Below are 26234 nucleotides of genomic sequence, written 5' to 3' on the forward strand. Positions count from 1 at the left end.
CTTGTGCAGGAACATTCGAAGGCCCTAGAGTCTGCTGTTGATTTTTGAACTGCAAACAAGAATGTATTCATTCCCCGGGCTTCGCCATAGCCTTACATTATCCACTTAGAGTCACGTTACAAAAATAGCTTTCAACAGTCTTGCTTGAAATATTGGACACATCCACTCACTGACAGGGAGGTTTCGTTTGGTCGTCTAGCTGGGCTTCAGGGCATAACTTTTCACGCTGATGGTATACACACCCGTCACTTTGACACGAAAGGGGATGTTGGTATTTATTTTTCCCTTGAGAAAATGATGGGGGAACAGGCGGAATAAAAAGAATTTCCAGAACGGCCCGCACCAACCCTCACCATGACTCTGCGGGCGTGGAATTTTCCCGGGCCTTGAATTCCTTTGGTTTGAGAAAGAGCCCCTTTTCCACCCTAAAGAGCGGGGGCCTCCTGGCGATGTGAGCTCCTCTCACCCTGGCTGCCCACACTCCCAACATTTGGGGAGGCTTAAAAAAATGCCAGTACCGGAGCCCCACCTAAAGTCCATTCAGTCTTCATTCATCCCTGATGGCGCCGATGGGCGGCCAGTTTGAGAAGCCCTGCGTCAGCCAGCCCTGCCCTTGGGTTGGAGAACGAGGAGGTCGCAGTGGCTCAGAGTCGTGCGTGACCAGGGGTGCGTCTGTGTGATCACTGCCCGGGATCCCAGTCCTCCTGTTGCTGCCCCACCCAGGGCTCCCCCATCTCCCACTTGGTGACCCCCTCTTCTTCTGCCACCCTCACCCAGGGTGCCCCCAACTCCCACTTGGTGACCCCCCTTCTTATTTTATTTATTTTTATTTTTTATGACATTCAATTCAGTTTTATTTAAAAAACAAAGCAAAACTTTTAACTAGGAGGTAACCGTAGATTCACATGCAGTTGTAAGAAGTAATAGAGCGCGACCCCTGATACCCTCATCCAGGTCCCCCATAGCAGCCCCTGCATCCCCACAGTGTGGCAACACCAGCAGGAAACCCACCCCACCATGACCCCTCCGCCCCGTTCAGATTTCACCGGAGTTCACTCATTCGTGAGTGTGTGTGTGTGTGTGTGTGTGTGTGGTTTGTCCTGTGCAGTTTTGTGACACTGGTCCACTCATCCAGTCAGTACGCAGGACAGCTCCGTCACACCCCAAAGATCCCTCATACCCCATTCTGTAGCCTCCGTCTCTCCCTCCACTCCCCAGCAGACGCCAGCCCATTCTCCACCTCTGTCATTTTGTCATGTCAGCAGTGTTGAACAGATGGAATCACACCGTGTGTAACCTTTTGGGACAGGATTTTTTCGCTCAGTGTCATTTTCTTGCACTTCATCCGTGTTGTCTGATGTGTCTGCGACTTTCCATCACTGTGAGGTTCTCCCCACGGCCTTGCACCACTCCCTGTGTGATGCTCACCGTGGGAAAGACACTGGGTTTGTGTCAGCTGTTCTCTGCTTTGAACAAAACCGCATTCACAAGTTTTTATGTGACATAAATCTTCATTAAACATGAAAATTTTCATGACTTTCAGTGAAAATTTATGTGAACCCCATCTTCTCATCGGTCTTCCTGCTCAGCCGCTCATGCCTGGGAGCTCACAAGAATGAGCTTCTCATGTTCCCTTCACGACGCAAGCCTGACCCTTGAGAGTGTCGGGTGTGCTGTTCAGAGCCCAGACTCTGTCACCCCTTGGCTGGGTGCAAGCCTGCTCCTCACTCCCAGGCCGAGGGCTGTCAATTCCTTTCTCTCTCTCTCTGCTGGAGCATCCCCACCTGGAGAATACAAATAAGAATAGCGCCCACCTCCCAGACTGCCGTGGGGATGACGCAACTGCATGTGTGTAGTGCTCTCAGCTCCGTGCCTAGCACATGGTAAACATCCGATAAGCGTTAGCTGTTGCTGTCCCCACCTGCCGGGCCCTGTCCCTCCCTGAACTCCCGTCAGCTCTGCTCTTCTTCCATCCGCCAAGCTCGCTGTGCTCCCTCTGAGGCTCTAGTTCATGCCACCCTCTCTTCATGGGATGCTCTTCCTTTCCTCTCTTTCCTGGGTTAATATCACTTCCTCTAGGAAGCCTTCCCTGACTCACTGGCCAGGTCAAGGGTCTTTGAAATTCACTGGGGCACCTACTCTGTTTTCAGGTCACTCACCACAATTGCTAATCATCTGTGTGTCTTTCTAGACCCAGCTCCTACAAGGGAAAGAATCGGGTCTTCCTCGTCTGCTAAATGGTGGCACATGGGTCTAACAGGTGCGCAGTTGGTGCTGTCTCACGGATGAGTGAGTGAGACTCTCAGCGTTGGCACAGCGGGCAGCACTCTCAGGCCACTGCCTCTCAGTGCCTGCCCCTTTGGGCGGGGCCGTGTGGTCCACACCCACACGCCAGGCACATGGGCAAGAACAAGCCTGGACTCCTCGGCAGCATATTGACTCTGCCTCTGAGCGGGCCTGGGTGGACGTCCCTGCTCAGGGTGGACATTGCCTATTCCTACTCAGGGCCCTCCTCTGTGCTGTGGTACATAGACCTTGGCATCTCTGTAGCTTTTTCTGTGTAGCAGCCTCTTCCCTTTTCTTTCTTTCTGTTTGTTGACATGAAGTTCACATAATATAAAATTAACTTTAAAGCAGACAATTCCGTGGCATTTAGTGCGTTTACTGTGCCGTACAATCACCTCCTCTAACCGGGTCCAAATGTTCTAGTCACCCAAAAGGAGACCTGGTACCCAAGGTGACACCCCTCCTCCTGCCCTCCTCCATCCCTGGAAACCACCATCTTCTCTCTCTGTCTCTGTGGATGTACAGGTCCTGGACATTTCATACAGACAGACTCATAAATACGTGGTCTTCTCTGATGGGCTTTGTTCCCTCAGTGTGGTTCTCGTGAGGTCCTTCCGTGTTGTAACGTGTCAGAACTTCACCCCTTTCAGTGATTCAGCAGTGTTCCGTTTGTATGGAGCGGCTACACCTGTGTTTATCCACCATCAATGGGCGTTTGGGTCATTTCCACCTTCGTGGGTTCTGTGAATGGTGCAGGCAAGAACACAGGTGTATAGGTCGTTGAACACCTGCTCTCCGCTGTAGGGGCCATACCTCGGAGTGGGAATGCCGGGTCGTATGCTGATTCTGTGTTAACCTTCTGAGGAGCTGGCAGACGGTTGTCCGCTGTGGCTGCCCTGTGCTACATTCCTTCTGTGTGTATTTCTCTCCTGGTTTCTCCAAAGTGTGTCTGCTCTGGATGTTGCCCCCGGCCCGTGGCCCCAGCCGTCCTCCGGCCGTCCTCCCTGCCCCACCCCTGCTTCCCTTCCCCATGTGGACACCGAGGGGCTGCTTGTCTTGGTTGGAATCCTGGCCCGCTGCACGCAAGTTGGATGCTGCTGGGGCAGTCACAGCCTTCCTGAGCCTCCGTCTCAGCCTATAAAGCAGGGGTGATGGAGTTGTCACGAGGATGCAGTGAGCTGTGATATAGGCAGTACTGGCAGGGGGACTGCTCATCGTAACTGTGACCACGAGCTGTCCCTCCTTCACATGATCCCCCAGGAGGAGAGCCCGGCATGGCCCCTGCCCCGGGCCTTATAAGCAGTTGGAGAGACAAGGCTCCTCCACAGGGCCTAACCTTTGGAAGGTACTTGGTTACCACTTACTGGTTCTGAAAATGACATGAAATAGCAGTATAATGAATCCATGCTGGATTTTATGGTGCAGATGGAAAATGAGCTATTTGAGAAGCACTTGTAGTCCATTAGTTTGTGGTACAGTTACCTTTATAACGTGGACAGCTGCAGTACTGACCTAACCGTTCATGTAACTCATTTTACCTTCTCCACACCCCTCCAAGGTAGCCTTTGTTGTCCCATTTGGCCGAGAGGTAAACTGAAGCTCTGAGAGGGAAGGAATCCAGTTAAGTGGGGGCAGCAGGAATGGGATGCAGGTTCGCCTGGCTCAGAAGTCCCTCTCTGCATGCTCTGAGTTCTTTCTCACACACTCTTCCAGCCCCAAGACAGTCTCATGTCTTTCCATGAACAGAGGGGACCCCCCCTCCGCACCCCTTGGGAAAATGGACACTGCAGAGAGCTGTAAATCTCCTGGGTCCCAAAGTTCTGTTGGGCTGTCTGAAATGCTCCAGCCCCTGCACAGTATTTGTTTTTGCCCTCCTGCGAGTATTTCCATTTGCTTTGGATGGAAAAACAAACCTTTCTGTTGTTGTGAACATTTCAAAGGGACCCGCCAGGCCACAAGATATCCGCTGGAACGCCGTACCAGGAACCGTGCGTTGATTCAGATGTATTGATTTTTATCAGCTTTTGACCCTATTTATTTATGAAAAATATCTAGCTCCCAAATATGGTTGCTTTGAAGGCATAAGTGATAAGAGGATGACTGTGTCCCCAAAGTGACAAGGCTCTTCCATGCCCACGTTGGGTGCAACGAGGCTAGAGCACCGACTTGAGTCCAGGAATTGAGTGAAGTCAGAGTCTGCCATATCCACACCATGTAGTCTAGGGAAACTGGGATGTGGAAGCCATTCTGGTGTCTGTGATGCCCTGGGGTGCTGAAAGTGGGGGTGGGAAGTTCTGTGTCAGGAGAGGAAGGCTGTGAAATGGACCTAAGCTCAGGTAGGGTCCATCAGAACCATAAGCCTGGACTCTGTGCCCGGGACATTGCAGTGAGGAAATGGCTAGGCACCTGGGATGCTTCAGAGGGATGACCTCTGAACTGACAGGGGAGCTGTCAGGGTCCACGGAGGGAGAGTGGCCAGTACTGCAGCGCCATCAGGCAGGGCCCTCGCCATCTGGACACTGGGGGGCGGGCACCTTACTCTGCCTACCTATGGTGTTATTGGCAGCTGGGGCCTCCATGTAGAAAATATCGTTAGTGTAGGCAGGCATTGTGCCCTTTCACGAGTGCTCAGAGAAGTCAACTTCTGGAACCCGACTGGGCAGCACACCCAGTGAAAGCACTCAGAACACCTGAATCTCAGGACCATACTCTCACCTCAAGTCTAGAATCGGTGCACCAATGAGAAAACGCACCAGATGAATAAAGCAGGGTCCATCCGCACAGCGCAGTGTTACTCACCAAGAAAGGAGTGAAGCGCTGACACAGCCATTACCACATGGATGGGCCTTGGAAACACTGTGCTGAGTGAAGAAAGTCAGATGCCAGAGACCACATGTTGGACGAATCCACTTGTCGGGACATGCCCATAGCAGGCCCATCTGCAGAGCAGAAAGCAGACTAGTGGTGGCCAAGAGCTTGGGGAGATGGGGTTCAGGGGCGGTGGCTAACGGGTACTCAGTTTCTTTAGGGGTGACAAAAAATGTTATAAAATCGATTGTGGTGATGGTTGCCCAACTCTGTGAATAGATTAAAACCCATTGAATTGTATACTTTAAATGGGTGGATGGTCTGATGTATGAATGACTTCTCAATAAAGTGTTGAAAAGATTGAGGGGTGGGTGTTCCTGAGACCAAGTACTTTAGTCCAATGAGACTTCCCAAGAGGATGTTGTCGGCAACCCTCCCCAAACTCTCAGCCTGCTGACCTGTGTGCCTATGTGTGTGTGTGTGCATGGATATATGTGAATGTGTCCACATGTGTGTCTGTTGTATATGTGTGCACATGTGTGTATGGATGTGTGTGCACATGCATGTGTATAAGCACACATGTGCCTGTGTGCATGGATGCATGTGTGCACCTGCATGTGCGTACATACATGTATGTCAGCATGTGTTTATGTGTCTGTGCACGTGTGCATTTGTCTGCATGTGTGTGTGCGAGCACATGTGTGTAAACACATGTATGAGCCTATGTTTGTGCACGGATGTATGTGTGTCTGCATGTGTACACCTGCACATGTGCGTACACATGAGTACACCAGCATGTGTCTGTGCTCGTGTGTATATGCAAGCACGTGTGTGTAAACACATGAGTGTGCTTGTGTTTTCATGGATGTGTATGTGCATGTCTGCAACTGCACATGTGTGCACACATGTGTATATCAACACTTGTGTGTGTGGGTATGTGTGTGTATGTGTATGAGTGCACATGTGTCTGTGCACATTTGTGTGCATGTGTGTATATAAGCACATGTTTGTGAATGTGTGTGTGTGGTGCAGGGACATAACCTGGGCCTGCTGTTCTGAGGCACACACTGGTAAACCTTGAATAGGGAACTGGCCAACAGCTTCTTTTCTCTGAGTTTTTTGTGCTGAAATGGACGTCAGGCATGTGTGGAGCTGAACTCACACATTTGCGAAGTTTGCATCTCTTTGGGGGTGGTTCCCGCGCCCTCCTCCCTGGTCTGAGAACGTCTTTGCCATTTCCTGTCTTTGCTTACGGACACTGCATAAAACCCTGCTTCCTTGTTCCCCTGACTCTAAGCACAGTCTCTGATAACCTGTGACCCAGAGCAAATCCACCTGTGATGACCCTCAGAGCTCCCCAAAGTCCTCAGGTTACAAGTTAACCTCCCCGTCGCCTTTGCAGGCTGCCCGGGCTAAATGTGCTCTGCCCTTCCCGGTGCCCATGTCTGTGCACAAGCACGCAGTGTCGGGGGCAGGCACCCAGGCTGGGTTGCTGTACTGGAGGCTGTACCCCAGGCAGCTCTCTGCGTGGGGGTTCCGCCCGACCCTCTGCCCCCAGCTCTGCGTCTGTGCCCCCGGCGGTGTGGAGCGGTGCAGGGGTGGTTAGTCACGATGGACTTCTCTCTGGACACTTACTGACTTTTGGGTAAACCGCCTCTCAGGGTCGGTCCTCGTTTCCATGTTGTGCATTTAAAAGCAGCCAAAGGCCACCCTCCCCCCCACCCCTCCCCTGTGGGAAGTGGGTCCCTCCTCCTGTGTCCACTCTGTACCCGCTCCACTCCTGCAGGAAGTGGGTTCCTCATATGCCCACTGTGTACCGCTCCGCTTCTGCAGGAAGTGGGGTCCCTCCTCATGTGTCCACTCTGTCCTGCACCACTCCTACAGGAAGTGGGGTCCCTCATCCCGTGTCCACTGCGTACCTGCACCGCTCCCACAGGAAATGTGCACTCCTCTCCAGGGCGACAGTACCAACTGTAAAACTCAACCCCCCGCCCCCACAGAGCTCTCCTGGCGCTCACACCTCACAAACCGCAGGGCACCCCGTGCACCCATGCAGCCCCGCCTCATCCATACCACACAGCCTGTCGTCTCCACACGGGCTGCCCTCTGCCCCAAGCCCACATCAGCCCACGTTCTCTGTCCACGTCTCTTGGAGGGAAATGATGAGAGGAGGAGATTGCACAGGAAATCCATGATAAATTTAGACATTATCTGCTGTGTCCCCCTTAGAGTCTCATGCTGAAATCCGATTGTCCAGGATGGTGGTATTGGGAGGTGGGGCCTCTGGGAGGTGAGAAGTCACAGGGCTGGAGACTCGTGAAGGGGTTAGTGCCCTCATAAAAGAGACCCTGCAGGCCCCCTCCCTGCGAGAGTCTGTGACCTGGAAGGAGGCTCTCACTCAACTGAACTTCCGGCCTCCAGGTCTGTGAGAAAGGGACCTCTGTTGTCTATCAGCTGCTCAGTCTGTGGCGTTTGGGATAGCATCCCGAGGGGCTCAGACAGCAGCCTGATAATCACAAGACTTCACCCAGCCCTCCCAGGTACCCAGTAAGAGAGGTGTGTGGACATCACTTGAGAGGTGTATTGAGTGCAGTTCAGAGAGGCTGAGTGTCTTATCTAAGGGCACACAGCGGGAAGCAGCAGAACCAGGCCCTCGACCCTAGGAAGAGGGGCATGGTCAGCACAGTGGTCCCAGCAGACCCCAAGCTCCTCCCTCTAGCCCCAGGGATGCAGGTGGACCAGCCAGGACCCCAAACTGGCTGTTGTGCCCCCAAGCAGGGCAGGCCTGGGCCCACAGCGATCTTAGATACGAATCCACCTGCTCACTCCTCCGGGAGGGACGGTGCAGGATACCCATCCTGACTGGTCTGGGCTGCTCTTCAGCCTCCGGGCTCACAGTTTGTCTCCATGTAGCACAGACCCTTTAAACACTGTAGCATTGCTAGGAGAATCAGGATCGATTCTGGCCAAGACCTGACTCACCCATTGTTCCTGCTCACTGTCATTTTAGGAAATCCTTCCCAAGGGGGTCTCCTGTGGGTTTGGGCAGAGGGGCCTCACAGTGACCCTCTTGCCATGTGTCTGGTCACCCCTCACCTCCTGGGGAGGCACACTTTCCAGAATTCATCAGAACAAGCTGGTCTTTCCTGGAAGGATCCCGGCTCTCCCAACACTTCCTGGATTCGCAGGTTCCCGAATTCACCAGTGTTCTTTCTCAACCTTTATTTATTTATCTCACTTTATTATTTTTGGATTAATGTAAATGAAGCCTGTCTTTGGCTTGCTAAAATGGATGAAAGGTTTGCTAGGGTCGGAAGCTTCAAAGTGGGTTTTGATGGAAGAAAACTGATAAAAGAGTCTCTGCAGTGTTTTTTAACCCTCACCCCGTGTTGGTATGAGATGAGGAGCATGGGGAGGTGAAGATGGGAAGAGACTTGCTCCCATCTTGACCCACACAGTGGGATGAGGGCACCTATGGGCACCTGTCTGGGGCGGGACGTCACTGTGCCCCCATCCCACTGGCCGGAACATAGACGAGGGCGCGCACCTGCCTGAGACTCTGAGCCTTTAGTAAGAACAGACTCCAGGATGGTGGGCCTTTGGGAAGGACAGTCATGCCTAGTTGCAGTTAGTATTATCAGCTGAGAGGAGAATGGATATTGGTGAGCACTATTAATAGCAACCTCTGCCTTGACACCCGCCCATCAAGCTGGTTTTAATCTGGAGACCTGGGTTCTATCTGAGGCACCCAGGGAATTCAGCTCCTACAGGGTCAGCCCTTCAGGGTTCTGCTAACACGTATCTCCTCCTCCCGTCTCTCTGTGCTGCGAGTTATACCCTCCTATTGTCTTGGTTTGGATCCACAGCCCCCTACCCCAGGCAGACCAGGGTCAAGGTTGGGTGCGAGGGGTCTGTTTGAGAGGCGACCTCAGGGGACATCAGGAAAGGAGAGTGGGAAGAGAGGGGGCCAGTGCCTGGTGCTTTCTTGGCCCTGTGACCGTGGTGGGAGCTCGAGGGGACCGCGGATCACCCCTCGGAGTTTCTCAGCTGCTCAGCCAGGGCGCCGGGATGTTGCCCACCAACTCTCCCTGGTTGAGAACCGCTCCCAAGGACAGTGGTTCCTGGCAGTTCTGGCTTGCCTGTCTGCGCTCAGGCTGTGCTTGTGCCCGTAGCGGAGATCGCTCCCATGAGAGGCTGCAGGCGCCAGAGGAAGCCACAACTGTGTCCAGGATGACGCCTGCCGAGGCCGGGCACCAATAGTGATGCTACAGCCCGTGTCCTGAGCTGACAAACCCCTGGTCTCCACGGAGTCACTCCCCCCACCCCCCCACCAGCTGTGAGCTGCTGACATGACAGCTTCGTGGCTTGGATAACTCCACGGAAGCTCTGCTGCCGGGAGCCTGAGGGGCCGCTTATAATTTAGGGGTGACCTCTTTCCTGAGGTCCCCAGGCACTCCTGCGCCTGGCCCTGTCCTTCAGGAAGGTGGCTGTGTATTAGTTTGCTGGGGTTGCAGAAAACAAAGCGCCACTCACTGGGGCTTCGACAGCAGAAACGTCTCCCACGGTCAGGAGGCCCCACGTCTGAGACCAAGGTGTGGGCGGGGTGGCTCCACCTGAGGCTGTGAGCAGGAACTGCTCGGAGCCACCCCCACTCCCTGTAGGGAGGGTTCCCTGGCCACCTCATGCTCCCTGTAGACGTGTCCCCACCATCTCCACCCCGCGTGCCCTCTGTGCCCACAGTCCCCCTTTTATCCAGACACCGTTGTAGTCAGTTGGAGGCCCACCCTCGCCAGTGTGACCTCATCTTGACTAACACCATATTTCCAAATAAGGGCGCATTCTGAGGTGCTGGGTGTTGGGACTCCTGCATGGGGATTTGGGGAGGACACAGTTCAGCACGCAAAGGGTGGGAGAAGACGGCAAAGGGGCTGCCACACAGCGTGCGAGAGGATCTGATTCAGATCAGCGGAGCCCCCAGGCAGGTGGAGGTGTGTGCTAAGGTCACCCTCCTGGCAGGGCACAAGCACTTCTTCTGAGACACTTGGGGTCGGAATGAACGGGCTCTGTCCATGCATCGTGTGGCTTCACCACCGCCCTTGTGTTTTTGAACTCGAGTGCCCTTTGGGCTTCATCCAGCTCTGCTGAGGCAGCCCCGAGGGTCCTCCCTGAACCAGGACCGGGGGGGGGGGGGGGGGGGGGGGGGGGGGGGGGGGGTCCCACTGACCGCCGGGTGGAGCAGACCCTGCGGCCTGCAGCTCTTCGTTGTCTGCTTTCAACCTCCGGGCAGTGGGGGTGGGGGAGCAGGCAGAGGGAGTCGGAAAGTGGTCCGGTCCCCAGAGCGGTCACTGGCCATCCTCCACCCCCTGGAGAATAATCCATTTAAAACTTCTGAGCTGTCTAGACTTGTTATCTGGCCCCTAATTCCTGAGAGCCCGGAGCGGGCAGCAGCGGGACTGCCGAGATAGCAAGAGGGTGAAGTCATTGGCGTAAATCCTGCGGCAGGAAGTCGGCTCCAGGAACGATGGACGAGCGTGGGCCGGTGCCCGCACGGGGGGCAAGATAACGCGTCTAGACTCCGCTGGCCATTTCCTCCTCTTCCTCTAGGTGTCCTATCGGCCGCCCCGTGGCCTTCCTGCTCGCTCTTCCCGTGCCCCGCAGGAGAAACCCTCTCAGGAAGACCTCACTTCATTTTCGGTGTGAGGGGCTGGGCGTGGGTGCCTTCTCTATGCCACGGCGACAGCGGGGAAAGCCAGGCTGGCCTCCGCCACCCTGTCATTTCTGAGAGTTCAACGGGTTAGGGGAAAAATGACGTTTTCTCGCCAGCATCCAAAGGTCAATGGAAGGTCATTGGTGGGATCAGGAGGACACAAGTTGATGTCAAACAGACCCAGAGATTTCCACAAGTCCTGGGGAGAAAAGAGCCTGGAGCAAGGCTTATCTGAAAGCCCCTGGGAGCTGTGGAACGCTGCTCAAGCTGCATAACCTCCCATTTCCGGAAAGAGTGGCTCATTTCATTGGCCCCTGTGCATGCTGGGTGATCCTGAACCCTGAAGTTAGGGTGGGGAGTGAGGTCAAAAGGTCATTTGGTTCACTCCCCTGCCTCCAGGCAGGATTCTCCCAGCAAAGAGTCATCGTGTGTGTTCCATCAAGCAAGGCTGCAAGTGGGGGCCTGGGGAGGAAACAGGCCTGTGAGCACCTGCGAGCAATGATGACCTGGTAATCCCCACCAGCTGTCTGAGTCTGCGAGCCCCGCCAGTGCCTTGGGGTTTGAACAACTGCACTGAGACCTGTGGGGGGACATCAGTGGGGAAGAGCGCAGTGTGTCCGGAGATCAGCCAGCACCACTAGGGCAACAACCAGGGAACATCAATGACAACAACAGAAGCGAAAATGTCTTGAGCACTTGCCATTCGCCGGGTTATGTGGAGTGGCTAAGTGCTTGCACTTCATCTCTTGAATCATCACGTAAGCCTCTAAGCCCACAAGGGGGTCCTGTTGTAATTGTCCAAACTGAGGCTCAGAGACGGAACATGCCTGCCCAAGGTACCCTATTCTGTAAGAAGCAGAGGTAGAATTTGGACCAGCTGGAGCTGACTTCAGAGCCCAGGACTGAACAGCTAAACGCTCCTGCCATGTGAATGTACCACATGTGTTCTGTTCTGATGGACAGGTGGGGAAGGCTGAGGGTGGCCCAGGTTAATAAATGGGGCAACTGGGGTGCCCACCCGCAACCTTTAGATCCCAAATCCTCTATTGCTTCACTGGGCACCGCACCCCCTTCTCACCGCGTGCAGTGCCTTCTTACAAAACCAGTTGCTCTTTTATCACCCGTGGGGCAGGTAGAGAGGGAGTCGCTCCACTAGGACTTATCTTTCCTGCCCTCCTTTAAATGAGGACGATCCCGCACCTACCATGCTCCTGTCATAGATGTAAGGGAAAGCTATGCTATGTGAAAGGAGGTCAAAATCAGCAAGAAGAGTGCATCTAAAGATGTAGAAGGATCTTGAGTCTCACCCTGGAGCCTCAAGCTGGAGTTGGACCCCACCAAGGTGGCTGCAGAGATTGTGAGGAGGAAAAAGACCAGACTGAGAGTGACCGGGAGTCCCAGGTTGCCACAGCAGGGGAGCTGCCTAATACCTGAGTCCATGGGAAATGTGACGTTTACCATTAAGGCCCTATCAGTAGGGGGCTAGTTAAATAAACAGACAATGAATGGGCCACCTGATGGAATAGTATGCAGCCTTCAAAAGGAATGCAAGGCTCTTTATGTAATGATGTTGAATGATCACCAAAGTAGTTGAATGAAAAGCCACTCGATTTTATGTGAGTGTGTGTGTACTTACATGTGTAAGTGTATGTACTCATATGCTTACATGCACATAATGATATGTTTATATTCCTGAAAGATCTCTAAATACTAGTAGGCCTAGAAAGGTGACTGTGGGAAATGTTGGGAGGGAGATGCTTGCTTATATATTGAATTTTTGACCTTGTGACTATCTGACCTTAAAAAGAAAGAAAAAAAATTTAAAAAGACCCATCCTGTCCTCTAAACTTGGGTGGTCTCTTGAATAATAAGTGACTCCCCTTTGTGCCCAAGGGCTCTTGATCTCTCACATGGGTGTCACAGAGGTACATGAGGGGTGCATTTTCGGGCTGTGAGAGTGAGCTCTGGTGAGAGGTGCTAGTGCATGCCTATTCCCGCCCGGTCCATGGGCGGCCCTGCCCAGCTTGGTACAGGATGGAATTCTGCAGCACAGGAGTTCAGAACCTGCAAAGAAGCCAGTGCCCTCAGCTCCACGAGTGCCCAGGTGGCCTCCCGCAGGCATAGAAAATGCCTTCTCCCAGGCAGGGGCCAGAATCCTGAGAGGGCAACACAGGATTTATGGGCCTTCACCGGGCTCAGACTTGCTGATGGCCCATGAGACAGGCGAGGGGTCAGGGGTTATCGCCGGGTGGGCAGCTGGGGGCTGCCTGGGGCCCCCTCCCTCCCTCGGCATCTGCTAGAACCATCAAGGGGTCCGTCCCTTCTTGTGCCCGGCTCAGGTTTCTGACCTCGGAGCAGCCCATACACTGTGCAGACCTCAGTGGGGTGAAATGGACGTTTTGAGAGTAAAATGAAGAGGAACAGTGGGCCAGAGGGACAGATGGGTAGAGGAACAAGGGAGGACAGTCCCCTGTGGAGATAAACGTGAGGCCCCTGGAACGTGAGGCTGTGGGGGCCATGGGAGGGTGAGGGGACCTTTGTTCCTGCCGCTGAGGGCTGGAGTCAGTCCTAACAAATGGTAGCATGAAGTCTGAAGGAGAGGTCCTAGGACCCGCCCATGAGAAGGCAGAGACAGGCCACGGGATTTCCAATTCCCTATTCAGGCTGCCAGAAGGCAGTGTGGTGAGGGGCGGGTGGTCCCCACTGGGGAGCATTGGAGGAGTGAGGCTGTGTTCTGGGCCTCTGTTTTCACATCTGTAAAATGGGACTATAATAATTCTTCTTTCTTGAGAGTATACAGTGGCCCCATCTGAGATGCTGCTGGTCAAATGCATGGCCACATACATTTGTAGCAGCCGGGCTCCCCCCAAAGTGCTTTGTCCAGGTGGCCCAGGCAATCCCCACAAGAATACCATTCTGGGGATGGGGTTGGGGGTGTCCAGATAAAGCAACTGAAGCAGAGAAATTGAGGGCCTCACCCAATGTCTCAGAGCTGGATTCCAACCCAAGCCCAAGTCCAAGCCCACGCTGGCTGGTCTTTACCCATCACAGACTGCAGCCAGGCCTCTCGCCCAGCATGTCACTAACCCAGGGCCCTTTTCCTCTTGTTTCAGGCCCACGTTTGAGCCAGCAGGTTCCTGTGTGGCTCAAGTGCAGGTAAGCTTTGATTTAACGTCCGCGGTGGTTTCTCAGACTCCAGTGAACCTGGAGGATGCCCTTTCTCAAGGCCCAGTGAGGGAGGAATCCATCCTTTCTGCAGTCCCCAGAGAGATTTATGCTGCTGGCGGGCCGGCCACGCATTATTACATTTCCTTCTCTTTCATTAATCATCCCCCGGCCCTCAGTCCTCCTGACAGCCAGGAGCAGCGGCCTGCGAGCCCCAAGTCCTGCCGATTAGGACGCTGCCGGGCAGGCGGCGCTTATCTCTGGGAGAGAGCCCAGAGTTGCCTCGACGGAAGCGCAGTGGCTGTGCCCTCGGCTCCCCCATCACCACCCCTCCAGGAAGGAAGCCCACCCTCCCCAGGAGCCAGGTGCTGACGGAATGGCTCAGCACGCTCGATCGGCGCAGGAACAAGCGCTGATGCTCGGGGCAGCTGGTCCAGATGCATGCCGGGACAACCACAGTCACTCTCTTCTTGTTGGTTTTCTTATTCAGTCTTGAGAATTCCCCAGGGTTCTGTGTCAAGTACTTCCCTCCATCCCCTCATGTTTTGATTGTCTCAGCATGCTCTAAGGAGCGTACAGCTCATCACCCTTCCTGCATGAGGAAACGGGGGTCCAGGGAGGTGAGAGGACAGGTCCCCGTCAGCGAGCAGGGCGCCTGGCTGTCCTGCCCTCCTCTGCCATCCATCCTGACAGGTCATGGGTTTCTGTTTTCAAGACTTTTTTTTTTTAAAAAACAGCTTCATGGGGGTATAATTCATGGCGTTACAAGTCACCCGTGTGAAGTGTATAATTCAGTGGTTTTTCTTTTTTTTCATAACTCCATCCCCCCCGCCCCCCAGGAGAAGAGTGAGATTCAGTGGTTTTTCAAATATTTGCAGATGTGTGCAGCCTCCCCCAGTAAATTTCAGGACAGTTTCGTCACTTAAAATCATACCTCTACCCTTCACCCCAGGCCTCTCCTTCCTGAGACCTATGACCCTCAAGTTGCTCCCCATTTCCATCCAGTTAATAGATAGCCGTGGACTGGACCCCAGCTGCCACCCTCATGCGCCCCCTGGGTCCTGGTTCTGAGTCATTACTCTTTCCAAAGCCCCTTGGTGTGCTTGGCTAGCCCAGGTGGGGTGTGTGTCTGAGCCCTGGGGGCCACTCTTGCTGGCATTCTGGCTGGCACTAGTGTCCTGGCAGATGGGACCCTGAGATAAGTGATGGAAGGGGCAGAGGCCCTCAGGGAGCCTAAGGCCCAGTGCGGGTGGGAAGGACAGGGGTGACATGGGCCCGTGGGCAGTGAGGAGGCAGGCAGACCACAGGCACACACCATATGTTTGAGCTGAAACTTGAGGTTAAGTGGGAGTTGGGGTCCATGCGAGGGGAAATGGCTGAGGTCAGAGAACAGAGTCCCTCTGCTAACTGCAGGGAACTCAGTGTGAAGCCCAGGAGGACCGGGTTGGGGTGGGAGGAGGGCAGGAAAGCAGGCAGGCAGCCTGGAGGCAGGACCGGAAATGGGGGGCCCGGGGCTCAGAGGGGAAGGGGTTTCCTGTGAGCCCTTCAGTTACAGAACATGCTTCTCTGTGCTCTTAGGTCCTGCTGCAGAGCTGTCAGGGCAGAGAGGCCTGCCTGCTCCTCTCAGTAAATCCTACCAGTCTTCATCCACTCCAATGACTTTTGATACTTAGAAATCAGGAGAAGTCCAGATTTGTCTTCCTTCTCAATGAGCTGAGTCCCTCCTGGCAACCACTGGAGTGTGTGCCCTTGGTGGGCATGTCCCTACAACACTCCCTCTTGCCCCTGACTCCAGGCCAAGGGTGCCTTTTCTCCCCCCTGCCCTGCCCCACTCAGCTGTGTCACCTCCCGGGCTTAGGGAGCTCAGAACTCCAGAGCTTTGTCCTTCATTTGAAAGTGTTTAGAGCAGACATTTAACACCTGGTTAAATGTGTTAGGGCTTCCCTGGTGGCTCAGATGGTAAAGAATCTGCCAGCAATGGAGGAGACCTGGGTTTGGTCCCTGAGTTGGGAAGATCCCCTGGAGAAGGGAATGGCTACCCACTCCAGTATTCTTATCTGGAGAATCCCATGGACAGAGGAGCCTGCTGGGTGACAGCCCATGGGGTTGCAAAGAGTCGGACACAACTGAGTGACTAATACTTTAACAACACTGAAATGTGTTAGAGAACCTGCCAGCACGATAGTACCTTTGTGCAAAATATAAATGGACAGATGGTTCCAAGATGCCCCCTCTGGGCAGATGGATTCTGAAAAAGTGCGCCCTCCCTGGGAGCAGGGTGCAGGGCAGGGCGAGCAGAGCTTGTGTGTGTGGAGCAGCAGCCCCCCCCCACCACCACCCCAGCAGCCCCTCTCTAGTGGGTAGACAAGTCCAGGAGCTGAGCTGAGAAAAGACAACAGCACTTATTAAGCTCCTACAGTGTGATACCAGCATGAAGGCCAGGGGATGAGGATGGAGCTGGTTGCCTTCCAGCATTCCAGCGTGGAGGGGGAGAACAAACGTTGCCCTGGCCCCTCGCGGGCTGGATTTCCTGCCTGGCGCTGGGGAGCCGAGAAGGGGTGGGCGGGTAAGGCTCCCTCTGCCCCCTTCCCCCACTGGCTCCCAAACCATCCATCAGCCCACGGCTCACCTGTGAAACCCAAGGCTGGGAACTGCAGCGCTATTCCGTTACACAGTCAAGATTTATCGGAACATGACAGGCCTGCAGGGCTTTTATGACGCGCATGGCGCCAATCCCTCCTGTTAACCTGCCTGTCCCCGGTCGGGGCGGAGGCGTTTTACGACTGCCGACACCACTCCATCTGCTCCTGAGCTTGCGGCCTTCTGACAGTGAGGACAAAACGTCCAGCTTTGTCCAGGCCCCGCGGGCTGGATTATCACTTCAGCACTTGAGAGCTCAGCCCGCTTCCCCCTGGAGCGAGAACCCCCGGGCGGGCAGGATCCGCGCCCCCACCCCTCCCCGGGCCTGGTGTGAATGAAATTCAAATCGCGCTCTGACAGTCCCGTGAATTATCTGTTTTCCAACCTGCCTCCCTGGCTCTTTCATCTCCACAGCAGAAGCCACGTTGGGGTGTAAAGGAGGGGGGCAGGGGTGTTCTTCCCGTGAAGTAATCCATTGACGTCTCTACAAAGGCCCCCGTGACACCCAAATTGCCCAAGTCTCAGGAAAGAAAGATGCGATGAGGGGACCGTTTGGAACCTCTTTAAAAAGGAGCTCAGCACCTCCCAGGGACACGGGCAAATTGCCATCCACCGAGGTGGGAGGCAGTCCGGGCCCAAGACACTGGGCCAGCGCTTTTAATGACCTGGTTAAAAGTTAAGCCATGTTCACGAGAAACGGAACCCCCAGCTGGAAGCTCGCAATGTGCTGAGCGTCTTCCTTGCCCAGCACGTCCCACTGGTTCTGTCCAGACCGAGGACGAGGATGGATTCTTCCAGTGCTGCTCACTCTTCCTCAGCTGGTACCTGGCTCCTGGCTCTGGGACTGGGCAGCTGACAGGTGTTTGATGTTCAGCAGAGGAGGTCGAAAAGGGCTTCTCATGACGGGGTGCAAAGGGCAGCCCCCCTCAAAGCTCACTTCCCACTGAGGAGGATCCCGCCAGCGGAACTGGTCTCTGTCCACTCTAATATTCTGGGCTCTCTGTGCCTGGGCCTGGGCTGGCCTGCTGATGAGGCCGCTAAGTCACTAACTCACCAGTGAAATGAAGATGGGGCTGGGGGGTCCTGGAGCAGGAGCTCGACTGGTGCCAAATGCACATTCCCAGGTAGAAACAGTTCTGGCTGCTAATAACCAGGTCTTATTCAAGTGCCCCACTTTCCAGGTGACTCAGCCATAAAGAATCCGCCGGTCAATGCAGGACACACAGGTTCGATCCCTGGGTCAGGAAGATCCCCTGGAGGAAGAAATGGCAACCCACTCCAGTATTCTTGCCTGGAGAATCCCATCGTTAGAAGAGCCTGGTGGGCTACAGTCCATGGGGTTGCAAAAGAGTTGGACACAACTGAGCAACTAAACAACAATTCAAGCGCCCCGGCTTCATTTGCCGCCTCCTTACATCGGGTTAATGACATCTGCCTTACAAGGTTTTAAGTCTAAATGCGAGAAGGTGCATAAATGTACTGTATGCAGTAGGCACTCAACAGATGTTCATGGACTCCAGTGTGTTGTGAGCCCTTCTGTCAAAGAAACCTAGGTCTGAACCGGCCTTCACAGCCCGTGATCCCAGGCAGGTCACAGGACCCCTCCCAGCCTCAGGTTCTGTGTCTGTAACAGCACCTGGGTCTCAGGGCAGCTCGGAGGCCAGGCAAAGCATGCCGTAAGCACTCAATACACATTTGCCCCGATGGTGGCGAGGACCACCATCACTGCTGCTCTTCTGTAGGTCTGTCCCCACCTGGGAAGTACCTCCTGGGCCCTCAAGGGCAGGCCTCCCCTGGACCCTAAAGAGCAGGCCTCCTGTGGGCCTGGCTGCCCGAACCCTGGGATTGGCAGGTGCCCCTGTGTCCTGGGCCCCAGGGGCCTGCTTATACCGGGGTCACGGTGTACAGCACAGGAGGGGCCAGCCCACCGAGCAGCCCAGAGGTGGCCCTGCCTGCTGGCCTCGGATGGCCCGATTGTTTTCATTTGCAAATGAAAAATAAGAAACACTCGCCCAGGCCAGAGCAGCATGATTTCTTCCTCGGTGCCTCCTCCTGCCCGCCCCCGCCCCCAACTCCCGCCCCCGTCGGGAGGCCGGCAGGACATGGATGCCTGAAGCTGCTTAAATCACTGAACTGGCCGTGACCTGGGCTGCAGTCGCAAGGGGGTCTGCTGGGGCAGCTGCCCAGAGGCATAGAGCGCCATCTACCCCCAGGAACGTCTCAGCCAGCCTGTGCAGCCAGAGAGAGCAGAAATCGGGGTGGGGTTGACTTCTCCCCCCAGCCCCCACCCTCAGGCAGGAATGATGTGTGGACAGACTCCCACAGAGGGGCCCCTGTGTAGGGCAGGGATGATCATAGCTCACCTGTGTGGGTGCCACCTGTATACCCACCCCATGCCGTGCCCTTCCTGGAAGGAGGTATTACTAACAGTAATAACGGTGGGGAGGCAAATGGTGCAGATGTTCGGAGGACAGCCTGGCAGTTCCTTCCAAGGCTGAGTATACTCTTATCACGTGATCCAGCAATCATGCTCCTCGGTATTTCTCCAAAGGATCGAAAACTTGTGTTCACACAAAAACCTGCGCATAGATGTTGGCAGGAGCTTTCTTCATAATCGCCAAAAAACTTGGAAGCAGCCAAGATGCCCTCATGTAGGCGAGTGGGTAAAACAGTGGCATATCCAGATGATGGAATATTACTTGGCACTGAACAGAAATGAGCTGTCCAGGCCTAAAATGACATGGAGGGGCTGTCAGGGCTGAGGCATGGAACAGCACTTAGCACACTGCTAAAAGGCAGGAGCCCATCTGGAAAGGATACATCCTGTATGATTCCAGCTCCCAGCTGCCTTTCCTAGGGGTCATCCCTGGGCTTCTGGACTTGTCCGGCCAGCCCAACCCATCGCTGCACCAGTTCTTGAGCTGTGTCTTCTTATCTGTCTCCCTCTGGTCCTGTTTCTCTGGTGTGGTAGATGGATATAGTCACATCATGGCTGTGATGTCTAGGGCATGTTGTCTAAGTTCTCTGCCTCAGTTTGCTCATCTGTAACATGGGGCTGATAAGAGCGCCCGCCTCCGCAGACAGGCGCTAAGTCACCTCGTGGGTGGCAGTGATACTGGCTGGCACAGGGCAGGTGTGACGAGCAATGCGTGCTGTGCTGAGAAAGCGATGGAGTCGGGAAAGTCCTGTTACCCACCCGGGGCACCACAGCCCAGGGCAGGAAGGCAGGGCCAGCGAGGGACGCAGCACCCGTGGCCCAGCCCCGCTCACACGGCCTCCGCTCGCAGGCGGTTCTGATGGCAGCTGTGCGTGGAGGGGCCTGGACGACCTGTGTATTCTGCACTCTCTGCAAAAAGAGCAAACAGGCTCGCAAAAGTCAGTGCCTGTTAGTAGTCACAACAGCCCTTCAGATGCAGGGAGGGTGACTGGCCCATCACATGGCACCTCGTGGCCCGGCCAGGAGACGGAGGTTGGAGAAGCCCAAACCTTGCCCAGGCCCCCAGCGCCCAAGGCCTCCAGCGGGTGCACTGTCTTCCCAGGGGCCTCGGAGAGCTTCCCATGGGTTTTTATTAGAAACAATTGAAGGATCCAGCTGCCCTTCAGACACTTCGAGCTGCACATTTTCCACATTCCTCCTCGACCTGGCACGGCCGGGACACCGTCATTAAAAAAAAAAAAAACAACAAATCTGGTATTTGAAATTAAAAAAAAAAAATCACAGCCTTCCTTTCTTTGACTCATTTCCTGTGGTGTTTCCCTGGCCTAATGGAAACCTGACAGGCTTCGTGGCAAAGGAAGCCAGGCCCCCCCTGCGCAGGGGCAGAGTGCAGCGTGGAGAACGGTGCTTTTGTTCAGGGGGTGGGAAGAGGTGATGGCGAGGGGCCTTCCCCTGCCGAAACCGAGAAGCAGGGCAGAGGCCTGCAAGGGAAACATCCTCCTCTGTGCACTCAACGCGGCCCTCAGAATCAGGCTTGAGATTTGAGCCGGCAGCATCGGGGTGGGGTGAGGGGCTCTGGGCCTGGTCTGTGCCAGGGCTCCTCCTGGGCTTTGCGGGGACCACCGAAGCCCTTGGAGAGGAGTGCGGGGCCCACGGGGGCCCCTCCCAGCGGTGGGCAGGAGCAGTGTTCTCACTAACTCTCGGCATCCACGGAGCTGGGTGAGAATAAGAGACTCTGGGCAGCGACATGGAGCCCAGAATTCAGGGGGTGGGTAGTAAGCATTACGGAGCACTTGCCACACCAGAAAGCGATCAAGCTGGCAATACCTGCTTTACTGGTGTTTTCATGCCAACGCCGACATCATCACTGGCTTGCATGGGGCACTTACTGTTCTGCTTGCCGTACAGATATCACTGTGTTTTCTCCCAAGACCACCTTGGAGGGCAGAGGACATGGTGGCTGCTGCCCTCTACAGAGGCAGAGTTTGGGGGGAAGCAGAGCATCTGAAATATCACCCCGCTGTGGAAGGAGCCACATTCCCAGAGCATTGTGTTCTGCTCATTTCAGGGGGCAGCTGGCAGAGAGAGGGGGGCTCATATGGAGGTCACCTGGGATGTTCAGCAAATGTTCACAAATAGGCATCAAGGAGCTTTTGAAAAGAAAGAAGATGTGGCTTTAATCCCAAGAGACTAAAGGGTTAAAACCAGCTATGGATGCCTTGTCTTCAGATACCTTGGAAAACCAGGCGGCAGTACCTTTAAAACTAAGCATCCGCTTATTCTATGACCTAACGCATACTCCCAGGAGAAATGAATCTGTGCACCCACCAAAGACACATGCAGGACAAGAATGCTCACAGCAGCTTTATTCAGAAGAACCGCGAGTGAGAAAAAACCAAATGTGTTTCAGTTGCAGAACAGATTAATAAACTAAACCACATCCACAGAAATGATTCCACAGCAGTAGGAAAGAACAGAAGTCTGCACACACGTGAGCGATCTCACAAGCCAACAACCAGGGAAGGAAGTTCACAAGAGTACACCGTGTGGGGCCCTGCTCCTCTGAGCCTGCAGATCAGGCAGCGCTGATGGTCTCCATGGTGAATGGGGCGCCTTTGAAGATGTTGGTGGGGACGCAGCACGGGAAAGACTTCTGCTGTGAAAATACTCTGTATCTTGATCTGGATGGTAGCTACACGAGGGTTTACCTACTTAAAAATTCATTCAGCTGTTGCACACTTCACTGTATATTTTTGACACCTGAGTTAAAATTCAGGAAAAAGCACAGGCCTTGTCCTCAGCCCACTTACAGCCTGGTTTGGGCGACAGTTCTCTCCAGGGAGTGCAAAGAAGAAATGCCTCTGTAGAGACGGACCTGGGGCAGAATGGTGACATCGAAGCCAGAGTTAGACAACTTCAGAGTCTCTTTCAGACCCTGGTTGAGGGTTGTCTCTCCTATATGTGTTGTTTTCAAGGTGCATGTCCATGTGTATGCATACACACGTGAATATCTCTTTATGTGTGTGTGTCTGATTTGAACTTTTATATACTTGCACCAAATGCAAAAAGTTTAAACCAACAATATCATTGGCATTGTTACCACCTGTGATCTAAGGATGAGAGGCAATTATTCATTGGTTCTTGTTTCTCCTAAACACCTAAACCTCCAGTTTGGCCTCTGACCCTGTCCGTGTATATTTAGGCAGAGGGCAGAAGCGGGAACTCCCACCTGTCCTGGGATGAGGGTTAGTGAAGGCAGCCACTGGGTGCTGTCACTTTGACAGTCACACTGCAGTTGTCACACACATGTGACAACCCTTAGTAAGGGTCCTGAGCATGCCACTGCCCCCGCCCCCGAAGCCCCTCTTCCCAGTTAGCTATCTCAAGAGCCCTTTGCAAAATAATAAAATATTGCCACAGAGAAGTGTGAGTGGTGGGTTGATTACTCGGCAGACCCAGGATGGCCAGTCCTTAACTGCTCAGAGCAAGGCAGACAAGAAATGGAAAGCTGTCAAGTGTGGGAGAATACTGGAGAAAATAAAAACAGAAGGTGGCCTCCATTGTCTTTCTAAATGAAAGTTCTGTGTGTGTCTAAACCTAAGGTTGATTCTTGAGGGAAGATGGTCATCACTGGAGAACTCTACAGCAAGCTCATGTCATCCTGTTTGGACTACAAGAAAAAATGACTCCACAAATTCAAATGGTTTGGTTGTCAGAGTTACTGCATAGAACTCACATTGATAATTAATGTTGAGAGAACTCGGTTAAATCAAAGCTTTTCAAATCCACATTTAGTGAGAACCTGCTACATCCTGTGTTCTGTGTTTAGCATTGTTGGTCATGAATGAAAATGTCCCAATTGTGCCCTGAAGGAGCTCTCGGTTGTATTAAAATGTCTCAGCGATGCAGTCCTCTTACCCAGTAAGGCACGGTGGCCAGCTGACGCAGCAGTTGGGGCTTGGATGTTCTGAATCATGACTGTGGACACTAGTATCTTCATACTGTATACACACAGAACCAGCCAAGGGAGCTCCTTGTGGCCGGAAGGTGACAAGTTCACACATGTGAACTCATGAGTGGATGCCATGCTGGTGGGTGGATGTCACTGAAGAGGCTGGAATCCACGTGCATAATTCAGGAAATGTCTTAGAGACAAAGGCAGTGGCTTATCTGTTTGTGTCCCATGTGCACCTTCGGTCCACCTGAATTATGGAAACTATAGAATTATATTGCATTTATTTATTTGATTTTTAAACTTTTTATTTTATATTGGAATATAGCTGATTGACAATGTTGTCATAGTTTCAGGTGGACACAGCAAAGGGACTCAGCCATAAGTGTACATGCATCCATTCTCCCCCGAACTCCCCTCCTACCCAGGCTGCCGCGTAACATTGAGCAGAGTTTCCCATGCTATACAGCAGGTCCTTGTTGGTTATCCATTTTAAATATAACAGTGTGTACATGTCAGCACCAAACTCCCAAACTACCCATACCCACCATCCTTCTCCTCTGGTAACCATAAGTTCTAGAATTATATTACATTTATTGATATGCATGACTATTCAACCAAATGATGAAACTCTTGAAAGCCATGACCATCAATCAGTTCTGGAACCCCAGGCCTGTCACCTGGTAGATGTGTGTGTGTGTGTGTGCGCTGTCACTTCAGTCGTGTCTAACTCTTTGCGACCCCAAGGACTATAGCCCACCAGGCTCCTCTGTCCATGGGATGCTCCACAAAAATACTGGAGTGGGTTGCCCATGCCCTTCTCCAGGGGATCTTCCCAGCCCAGGGGTCGAAACTGCATCTCCTGCAACTCCTGGATTGCAGGTGGGTTCTTCATTGCTGAGCCACTGGGGAAGCCCCACCTCGTGGATGCTTAATGCTTATTGAAAGACTCAAGGGATGATGGAGGGTGAGAGATTGAATGTGCCCTTGGGGAAATTAGCATTTCCAAGATTTCCTTTCTCATTTGAAAAAGGAGACAGCGATGGCACCAGCTCTCCATTGTGGGGTCATTGGGAGGGCCAGGTGAGATGATGCAGGTGGTGACGGCAGCAGTGACAGCAATCCTGGGGGAGGAGGGTGGGAGGGAGAAGGGCCAGAGCAAAGGAGTTTTCTTCACTAATCGTTGGAATTCCTTGTCCAGCCCTGACTTGGGAGCACTTTCTCTAGAAGCAGAAGACAAATGAGGGACCTGCGCTCCCGCCTTGGAACTCCACGTGAACTCCCCCTCGTGGGCCGGGGTCAAACTCTGGGCAGTGGATTGGCTCATTAAACAAATGACCTAATTTAGTACTTAAGACACCCAAAATTTACTAGACTAATTTGTCAAGTCATCCAGAACAACCAAACCACAGACGGCCTTGTAGGTTTTAATGGAATTATAGACAAAATTCAGATTGACTACTCAATAAAAGTTTCCGTGAAAGCAGGACTGACAGTTTAGTCTACGGAACACTGAGGAGACTTTTATGGGCCGGCGTAAATCTTTTGACAGACCCTTTCATCTCATCCTTTCCATTTTTACCGCCTCTGAAGGAGAATCATTTTTGGAACTGAGGGGCAGGAAGCAGGAAGTAGGAAACAGGAAGTAGAAATGTTCTATTTGGCTGCTGATAAGCAGGTTAAGGCTTGGTGCCCTGGGCGAGCTGCTGGTGGTGGGACTGAGCAAGTCTGTCCACCACCCAGCATCAGAGGTTGTCTATAGAAATGTGAAGGCATTGAGAAAAGAATGGCTGCCACAGAAACCTGTTCCTTTAATTAAGGCTTAAAAACCAAACCTCTTAATGACACCTTCTCCCACAACCGAGGCAGTGTGTGTCCTTTTTCAGCAGAACAACCAGAGAGGACTTGGACAGACGCTTTCCGTTCCGCTGTTCCCAGAAGGACAATGGAAGTGGTTACTAATGCCCGTATTCTTGGGGACACTTTCACCCCTTACATCCTCCGGACAGCTGTCTATTTACATGGTGAGAGCTGCAAAGCTTCCACTTTAAAGATCCATCTGGTTCTTACATCAGGCTAAGCCTTGATCTTAAGGCGCAAGCCCAAACACACTGGGGAGATGCGAAAATTTAGGAATGAGCGTGTTTATATTGTATTTGCATTAATGCTTCCTAAAGTTTATTTTCAAAGTGAAGAAAGAACAATGCATAGTAGGCTATTAAACCCAAACACGATCAGTTTAAAGTTAGGGGCGTGCTCCGACGAATATTTTTCTCCTGTTTTGAAGGGTCCACTTGAGGAGGGAGTGGGGGACTGGGGTTGGGAAGGCAGGCAGGGGCGGAGGAGGGGCTGTTGTGAATTCTCCGCAGGGCTGGGCCTCCCCTGCGGGCCACTGCTGTTTGTCATATGGAATGGATTAGGCCTTCTCTCTCACACTGTCAACTTGGGTGTTCTGTGCACAGCCTGTTTTGCTGGGGTCTTGGTTTTGCTTTTTATAACGGCAGGAAGTGCCCCTCTCGGACCACATGTGAAACCGTGTGGGAACAGTTGGGAGGGGGTGGGGGACCGAGAGGCGGGCGAGTGGGGCGTGCAGATGAAAAAGCCTCCCCTGAAATGTTCGGCGGTTGGGGGGGGGGGCCCGGGGGGTGGGGCGGAGATGCGCCCTGGCCAATTTAACTTTATGGGGCCTGGCTGGCAGGAGGATGAGGAGGTGGAGGCTTCCTTGATGAAACCCTCCTGTCCCTAATAGACCTGCCCCTAATATTTTACAATACCGCACAGAGTCGTGGAGGGATCATTAAAGCATGAGGGATCGCAGCTGCTGTTTAATTTGTTCTAAATTTCCTGCCGGCCTCACCAGACGTGTACAGGAAATGGGCGGTAAATGTTTAATAGGTCATACCTAACCAGACAATTAACAGGTGCTGTCATTTAGAAAATCTCAACCTGTGTGCATACCCAGGGCCGAATCAAGCCCCTGGTTTTGTTTTTCCTTCTGCACAAAGGCTCGCTCTGATGTTACAGGGAGGGGCTTGCAGGGGTGTCGTAAGAAACCACTCAGTCGTGGGGATGACCCCGCGGGCTCACCTGCGGCCCGCCCTGCCCGTCTGGGTCTGGGGACGCTGCCAGTGGAGCCCGAGCCTGGGGCTGACCTGCATGGGGGGAGGCTGGTAGCTGGGGTTCTGGGCTCACCAAGAAGTTGCTTCCCTGCCACCGCCTACCACCTGCTCCCTCTGGCT

The 26234-nt window shown here is 53.5% G+C and overlaps 1 long non-coding RNA gene across 1 annotated transcript in view; it reads left to right on the forward strand.

Annotated features, from left to right (window-relative positions):
• The window catches only part of LOC122421361, a 139341-nt gene that overhangs the window by 85983 nt on the left and 27124 nt on the right, over nucleotides 1–26234 (forward strand). The window contains exon 5 of the long non-coding RNA XR_006263476.1: nucleotides 13915–13957. This is a non-coding gene — a long non-coding RNA (uncharacterized LOC122421361). The remainder of the gene's footprint in view (nucleotides 1–13914; nucleotides 13958–26234) is intronic.

This window comes from Cervus canadensis, chromosome 18 (genome assembly GCF_019320065.1).
Source record: "Cervus canadensis isolate Bull #8, Minnesota chromosome 18, ASM1932006v1, whole genome shotgun sequence".
Taxonomy (NCBI): domain Eukaryota; kingdom Metazoa; phylum Chordata; class Mammalia; order Artiodactyla; family Cervidae; genus Cervus; species Cervus canadensis.